This window comes from Manacus candei, unplaced genomic scaffold (assembly GCF_025592945.1).
Source record: "Manacus candei isolate 608988 ecotype Guabito, Panama unplaced genomic scaffold, ASM2559294v1 h1tg000086l, whole genome shotgun sequence".
In the NCBI taxonomy this organism is placed as follows: Eukaryota; Metazoa; Chordata; class Aves; order Passeriformes; family Pipridae; genus Manacus; species Manacus candei.
Window position 1 is genome coordinate 4,079,394 of NW_026138134.1, and position 8,196 is coordinate 4,087,589.

At 43.4% G+C, this 8,196-nt stretch overlaps 1 long non-coding RNA gene across 1 annotated transcript; it reads left to right on the forward strand.

The window, feature by feature from the left end:
• The first annotated feature begins 2,766 nt into the window (after nucleotides 1-2,766).
• On the forward strand, nucleotides 2,767-3,484 carry LOC127482306 (uncharacterized). Its single transcript, XR_007908501.1, has 3 exons — nucleotides 2,767-2,902; nucleotides 3,124-3,216; nucleotides 3,381-3,484. It is a non-coding gene; the product is annotated as an uncharacterized LOC127482306 (long non-coding RNA).
• Nucleotides 3,485-8,196: the final 4,712 nt, after the last annotated feature.

The following is an 8,196-nucleotide window of genomic DNA, read 5'->3' on the forward strand; positions in this document are numbered from 1 at the left end:
CCACTGGTGGGAGGGTATTTGTGGATAGAATATAACTAGGAAAAATAGAATAGAATATTGCTAAAATATAGTATATATTCTACAATACATATTATATATATATTATATTACTAATATTGTATATTATTATTTTAGTAGATATTATTATTTTACTAATATTATATATTATTATTTTATTGGATATCATTATATTAGTAATGTTGTATATTATTATTTTATTAGATATTATATATTACTAATATTATATATTACTAATATTATATATTACTAATATTATATATTACTAATATTATATATTACTAATATTATATATTAGTAATATATATTATATGTAATTATTCTTATATATTATTGTAATTATTATATATTGTTATATATTATATATTATTATGTTTTATGTTTTTGTTTTATATATTACTATGTATTATGTATTATATGTTACTAATTTTATACATATATATAAAATATATAGAATACAAAATATAGTAATGGTATATAATAATATATATTACTTGAATAGAATATTACTAGGAAAATTTTTCCCTTCTTTTTTATTTTTTTTTTAATCTCTCTTTGGACCAGGTTCTTCTGCCCCCAAAATTCCTCTTCCTTTTTGGAGAACGAATGCTCAGCTGGTCACTACTGCCCTGCAGGTACTGCTTCTGCAGCTCAGTTCCCATGTCCCAAAGGGACTTACAACCCCCAGCCTGGGAGCAGCCTGAGGTCCCACTGCACCCCCTGCGAGCCAGGTACCACAGATCCCTCAGCAGGGTGACAGGAGGACGTGTGACAACGGGCACTGAGTGTGTTTGGTGTCCAGTGGGTGGGGTTTGTGTGCCTCTGAAGTGCCTTTCTGGATTTTTCTGCTCTTACTCACGGCATTATTTTGCTTTTCAGGGCATTACTGTGCACTTGCAGGGCAACCCCACGTTACAGGGCCCTGCTTGGCTGGGTTTTACTGCACTGGAGGTGCCTCCAGCCCAACACCTACGGATGGTCTCCAGGGGAACACGTGCCCCGAGGGAGCTTATTGTCCCCTGGGCTCTGCCCTCCCCCAGCCCTGTCCTCCTGGTCACTACAGCAGCTCCTCTGGGAACACTGGGATCGAGGGCTGCCTCCTGTGTGATGCAGGTACAAGGCTGGAAGAAAGGATTGATGAGATTTGAGCTGTTTTTGGGGTCTCTGAGGAGCTGTGGTTCCAGAGCAGGCGCTCCTGAAGCACTGCTTGCTTGGAGAGAGGTGTTGGTAGAACACACAGAGGCTGAATCTGCCATTTTCCCACATAAGTGGATACTCAGAGTGAAGTGCAAGCTGAGAGTTTCCCTTTGCAGCCTTTCTCTAGCTGTTTTCCCACTCAGAGATGACACAAGGGCTGTTTGTTCAGGCATGGAAGCTCTGCACCTGCAGCCACTCCCAGTGAAAGCATCTCCAGGAGAAGAGCTGTGGGTGACATCAAACGTGGTGCTTCAGTGAATATTTCCTCACTCTGTACTTGCTGTTGTCTGTCTTGTGTGGCCAATGTCACAGGATATTCCCACAAGGATCATCAATATCATTATGGTCTTTTTAGTTTATGGTCCTTTTTTAATTTCAGGATATTTCTGTGATGGGACTGGACTTGTCTCTCCAAGTGGATTATGTGAGGCTGGATTCTATTGCAGTGGAGGAACCATTTCTCCTAAACCTCCCAGGGTAAGCTGTGCTTGTGATATAAATACTACAAAATATCATGTCTGTGAAACTGAAGACCATAAGGGCACCTTAGTTTTTTGGGTCTGGATTAAACTCTCTTTTACTGCATCATCTCATCAGGTATATCTGGTTTATTGATAGTGAAAGAGGCCAGAGATGACAAGACACACATGGTCTTCTTTGAGCTTTACATCTCAAAGCTGGGCAAAAGTAGCTCTCTCTTTGCATGTTGATGCTGCAGAGCAGAGTGGAATGCCAAATCTGATTAAAATTACAGAGGTTGGGAGTGCCTGAGTTTGATTAGAATGCTGATTCTGTCAGCCTTCCTCTGAGGCAAAATACAGGATGAATTTGTAAAGATGGTAACTCGACAAGACACTGGCTTTGTGCCACAGCCCACTGAGATTTATTATGGGCAGAATTCTCATCTTTTATTTTGGAAAAAGATAGGTGTGCAGCCTGGGAGACTGAGGGGTGAGCACAGGATTTCATACTCCTCTTCACCAGTGGAATCTGGCAGAGACCTTTTTCAAGGGCAGCCTCTGAGTTTTCAGGCTGTAACTGGGGTTTCTCTTCCAAGACAACAGTCAGTGGAGGTCCCTGTCCCCCTGGCCATCACTGTGTGACGGGGAGCAGCAGAGCCCAGCCCTGCCCTGCAGGGACCTACAGCCCATCCTGGGGGATGGCACAGTGCCTGGGGTGCCCAGAAGGCTTTTACTGCACGTCTGCCTCTGCAAACTACACAGCCTGTCCTGCAGGTGGGTGTGACTACACCTCCCCAACCTCAGCCTGCTCAACCTCAGCCCTCATCCCTTCATTTGGTGCAACCCCTGGGATGTTTCTGTGGCACACAGTGACAAATTGCAGGATTGGCCCACAGTCAGTCCTTCCCAGAAAGAGAAGAAGGGAATTCCATGGGTGATTCTTCCCAGGCTGTCACCAGCATGTGTTAACTGTTATGAAACCATCTTTTCTTCCCTAGGTCATTATTGCCCCAGGAATACAGAATTTGCCACACAATATCCTTGTCCTCCTGGAACCTACAGTGAAGCTTTAAATCTCGGGGATGCTTCCAAGTGCCAGCTGTGCCCTCCTGGAAAGGTCTGTTCCAAGCCAGGCCTGGCAAGGCCAGATGGACTGTGCATGCCTGGGTGGTTTTGTCCACCTGGATCCACGTCAAGCAAACCAGTGTTTCCTGGGAATTACTCAGGTATGAAGGGGAACAATAAATTGTGATGATGGTTGTTTTTTGAGGAGGATATTAGGGTCACCCAAAAGACCTAATCAGGTTCAAGATGGCTTTTTTCCCCTTTTTATTTTCCTTAATTCAGTGCTGTAGTTCTGTTCTTCCTGAGCTCTCCCAATAAGGTTTTTGCAATAATGTTTGCAATTCCCGTGTTCCATCTCAGGCTGTGTCTTTTCCATTAACAGGGATGGCAGCCCCACCTTCTGGATCTGTTGGGTTGTGCCAAGCAGGAACCTTTTGTCCTGCAGGATCATTTCTTCCTCTTCCCTGCCCTCCAGGTAGGAGAAGAGTCTTTTTTTTTCCTGCCCAAGTTTGTTGGGTTGGAGTTTTTGTACCTCTGTGCTTTATCCCCTTTTGCCAAGATCCCCAGGGAAACCCAGTGGTGCTGTGACTGGTTCTGATGCCCCTGAAATGCTGACCTTGGTTCTGTCCCCTCCTCCAGGTTGGTTCTGTGCCACCTCAGAGCTGGCAGCTCCATCAGGTCCCTGCCAGGCTGGATTTTACTGCACAGGGGGCTCCACACTCCCCAACCCCAGGGATGGAGCAGTGGGAAACATCTGTCCCCGAGGCCACTTTTGCCCTGCAGGGAGTTATTCTCCCTCTCCCTGTCCCCCAGGTAGGTTTGATGGCAGCTGGGAGTCTTTTGGGAGTCAGATGGGAGTCATTTCTCCTCCCAGTGCCCAGGGAGCTGCTGAGCTTGTCTGAGCCTGTGCCACTGCTCTGCAGCCCCTGTCACATTGTGCTGAGCCTTGCCTGTGTTCCCCAAGGGACAGCTGTTATCAGCATGAAAACAGCCTCTAATGCAGTGCTGTTGCATTGGAAAATCAGCCCTAAATCTGCATTTAGACAAGAAATGCAGGACTGGCCCTGGAGCCCCTGTGCTGCTGCTGGGGAGGGAAGCTCTTGGCTGAGCCCTGCTGAAGGACAGGTCACAGTAAGAGCCTCTGTCCTTTATCAGCACCATTAAAGAGACAAAGGGTTAAGTGCAATGAGAGACTGTGGAATGGTTGGTTGTTTCCTGGATTAAATGTATAGCTACATTAAGCAGGTGATTGCACTGCTCAGACCAGAAATAAATCCTAGAATCATAGAATTCACCTCAACCAGCAACCAGGACCAAGCTCTCCCAGAGCCCACTTCAAGGAACCTGTCACCTAAGGAAGTGGTGGAACTGTATTCCCTTTGAATTCCTTCTTATCCAGCATCCCTTTGGCATCTTCTGCAGGAGGGAGCTGGGGCCAGTGTAGTTAGAAAGTTACTGTGTGAGCAGCTCCACGAGCACTTCCAGCAGGGCCTGGGAGGATGTGACAGTGTGATTTTGGTGGGTTTTGGTTTCCAGGCTCCTTCTTGGCTCGTGGTGGTGGGCAGTCAGCACAGGAGTGCCAGCCCTGCTCCCCAGGCTGGTTCTGTTCCCAGCACGGCCACAGCTCCCCAGAAGGATTGTGTAAGGCAGGATGGTTCTGCCCAGCAGGCTCTGTGTCAGACCAGCATCCAGGTAGGAGATTTTGGGCTCATCCTTGGCAAGACCTTAAAATCTGACCTTACTTACGGTTTCAAGTTATGTTTAGAGATGGAGAGCCATTGAGATGAGAAAATGTTTTGCAAAAAATATTCCAGGTAACACATCTTAAAGTAGTGGGTGAGAGTGTGTAAATATAGCAGGGAAAAACAGGGGATCTTACCAAGACAAGAAACAAGCTGAAAAATATCCCAAAAGGAGTTTATTCCTTGTGATATTTTCACCTTTGTTAGAAAGAACTAATGAGAGAGAGATTATATGAGATTGTCCATTCTCCCTTTCACAAGGGTGTGATGGAGGGATAACTGTGGCTCAAATCCTGGTGTATTAGACATGGAATTTAGTGGCCCATGAGCCAGTGCAGACAGGCTGCAGCCTCTTCAGCTCTCTGGAAGCTGTTTAGGGTAGCAGTGCTTTAAACAAAACTGGGGGTAGGTTACTCTTCATCAAGACTTTTATCTTATTAAATATTCCAGCTCTAGGTTTGTGGTGCAGCTTTCCCCATGCAGCTGTTCAGGAATAACCACAGCAGTGATGTAGAAGTATATTTCTTTTTTTTTTTAATCCTAGATTATTTGTGTCCTGTGGGTCACTATTGCCCCACTGGCAGCCCAGAGCCCATACCTTGTCCCCCTGGAGAATATCAGGACCAGGCTGGTAAAATCCAGTGTGAAACGTGCCCAGCAGGAATGTGAGTGCCATGGATTTGCTCCTTTCTCTTGGTGCTTTATTAGGAATTAAATGTGTATTTCCCTGTGCCTTAGGCTGCTCTATGTTTGATACACAAGATACACACTTCGATGTACAAAACTGATTTTCTTGTTTCTGTTTTCAGATCAATTTTCCCTTTATTGTGTCATTTTCTGTACCACAATTCACGTGTCATAGCCAACCCATCCTAGTAGGTCTACTGGGATGGACAGGATGGTCCTGAGAGATTATATCTTAGTTTTCCATTTGTTTCTTTCCAAGTAATTTGCTTTCATTGTGTGTCTTAGACTGTCATTGTTGTGCAGAAGAAGTTTCTGTCAGAACAGAGGGAAAACATGGGCTGAGGCATCACTTGGGATTTTTTTTTTTGCAGGTTCTGTGCCCTGAAAGACCACCCAGGTGATCTCCAAGAGAACATCTCCCATGGTGTGGTCAAACCAATGGAATGTCCAGCAGGGTATTACTGCCTGCCAGGAACAAAGGCTGCCCACCAGTACCCGTGTCCAGAGGGCACCTACAGCAACCAGACTGGCCTGGGAAACCCCAGGGACTGCAAACCTTGTCCTGGAGGCACCTTCTGTGCCAGGGCAGGTGGGAATCACATATGGATTAAATACAGTCCTGGGCTGGTTTGTACCCAGGAGAGCCAAAAAGTTCCTGGGTGAGATGTTCTGTGCAGCTCATGTGGCTTTTAAGTACCATTTGTAGTGATCTCTGGGATTCCTGGAGCAGAGGTTCTCTGTCGTGATTTTAAATAGTTTTTTTGCAAAGTGTCTTTTGTAAGTTCAATTAAAGGCAGATTAAGATGGGTTTGTTCTAGCAAAGATATAAAACCAAAAGTCCAGCAGCTTGGGTTCTAGGACTCCTTTGGTTTTGGTTGTCTCTCAGTGGATAGAACTGTAAGGATCAACCCCTTCTGTGAGGGTGACCTGGAAAGCTGTTTGGGCTTTCAGCTCCCTGGGAATCAGTTTGTGAGTAAATATTGAGAGTATGGATCGAGCTTTTAAGTCCCAGAGCTACTCCCAGGCTCTGAAACCATGGTGGTGACGGGGCTGGTGTGGTTTGTTTGGTGCAGGGGCTGGGATTTGTGTGCTGCCCTTGGCTCAGTGACTGATGCTCCTTCTCTCCAGGACTCTCAGCCCCGAGTGGGCCGTGTTCCCCCGGGTATTACTGCGCTTCCAAGGCCCGTGTGCCCAACCCTGGGAGGGATGGGACGGGCAGCCTGTGCCCAGCAGGGCACTACTGCCCCCCAGGCAGCAGCAAACCCCAGCCCTGTCCCACTGGCACGGTTCTGCCTCAGGCTGGGATGGTTTTCCGGAATTCCTGTCTGCCCTGCCCTGCAGGGAGGTTCTGCCAAGGAGAAGGCCTGGCTGCAGTTTCTGGTGTGTATTGCATAGGTTTTTGGTATCAAATAAACGCATTTTAATTATTTTATATTATTTTTAATTATTTTTTTATTATTTTATTATTATATTATTATAAGATACTATATAATAATAATAAATAATAATATAGAACATATTATAAAACTATAATATAATATATAATTATTATATAATATTTAATCTATTATTTTATTATTTTTATTTTATTTTATTATTAGATTATAATAAGATAATTTATAATAATTATAATAATAAATAATAATATATTATGGAAATATAATATAAAATATAATTATTATAATATCATATAATAGATAATCTATAATTTTATTATCTTTTTATTTTATTATATTATTATAAGATAATATATAATAATTATTATAATAATAATTAATAATAATAAATAGTAATATATTATGATAATATAATGTAGAATATAATAATTATAATCTCATATAATATATAGTCTATTTTATTATATTATTTTTATTTTATTATTATAAGATAATATATAATAATACATAATATATTATAAAAATATAATATAATATAAAATATAATAATTATAATTTAATATATAATATTTTATTTTATTATATTATTATATTGCATATTCTATTATGTATTATTTTATTATTATGTTATATATATTAAAAATAAAAATTAAAAAATACATATGTTAAAAAATCAACACTATTTTTGTGTTAATTTCTCTCAGTTTGCCTTTTTTTTTTTTCTGATTTTAAACCTACCACTGAAGCTTTTCTTTGTGGCAGGAACGTGTTATGCTGGGTATTTCTGTGACCTTGGATCCACTCAGCCAGACCACAGGCACTGCCCTCCTGGCTTCTACTGCCCCGAAGGCTCAGAATTCCCAGTCCCCTGCAGCCCTGGAAGCTTCAGCTCTGGCAGTGGAAAATGGCACTCAGCAGAGTGCCAGCTCTGCCCAGCTGGGTACTCCTGCAGTGGTGAGGCTCTGCTACTGTGTTTGGGGGTCACACCCCCACCCTACAGCTTGATTTCTTACCCCCTGGCCCTGAGCAGACAGAGGAAGAACAACCTCAGTGCCTCCCATCCTCTTTGGGTAGTGATGCTCACTAAATATTAATGCCCCGAATCATTTGTCATCCAAAACTCCTGCTGGTTTCTCAGTTGCAGCCTCAGGTCACCCACAAAGCTTCTTGTTTGCTGTTGCACTTCTTTATTTCTTGGCTCAGCCACTTCTTCTCCGTGTCTGACACGTCTTTGGCCTCTCAGGGAAACAAACCCTCCTGGCAAGCAGCTCCTGGTCTGGCCAGCAGCCAGAGCCTGTGCTCTGAGACAGCTGCTCCTTCTCAGAGGTTCTCACCATCTGCCTCCACAAGGTGTTTATTTGCTCCCCTCAGCACTGAAATATTTGTGGTCACACTGTGACAGTTACAAACTCATCCGTCACCATCGGTGAGACAAAAGGGGCTTTTCCTTTCTCAGGTGGGGAACTGAAACAACAGGGAAGAGATGACTTGGCTGAGATAAAACACGAGTTTCAGCAGAGCTGGAACCACAACTGGGAGCCCCAGAATCCCAGCTGAGCATTTTAACTGAAAACCCCCTGTTTTCCCCAGGGATTTAATTCAGAACTGACTTACCTGTGCACTAAGATG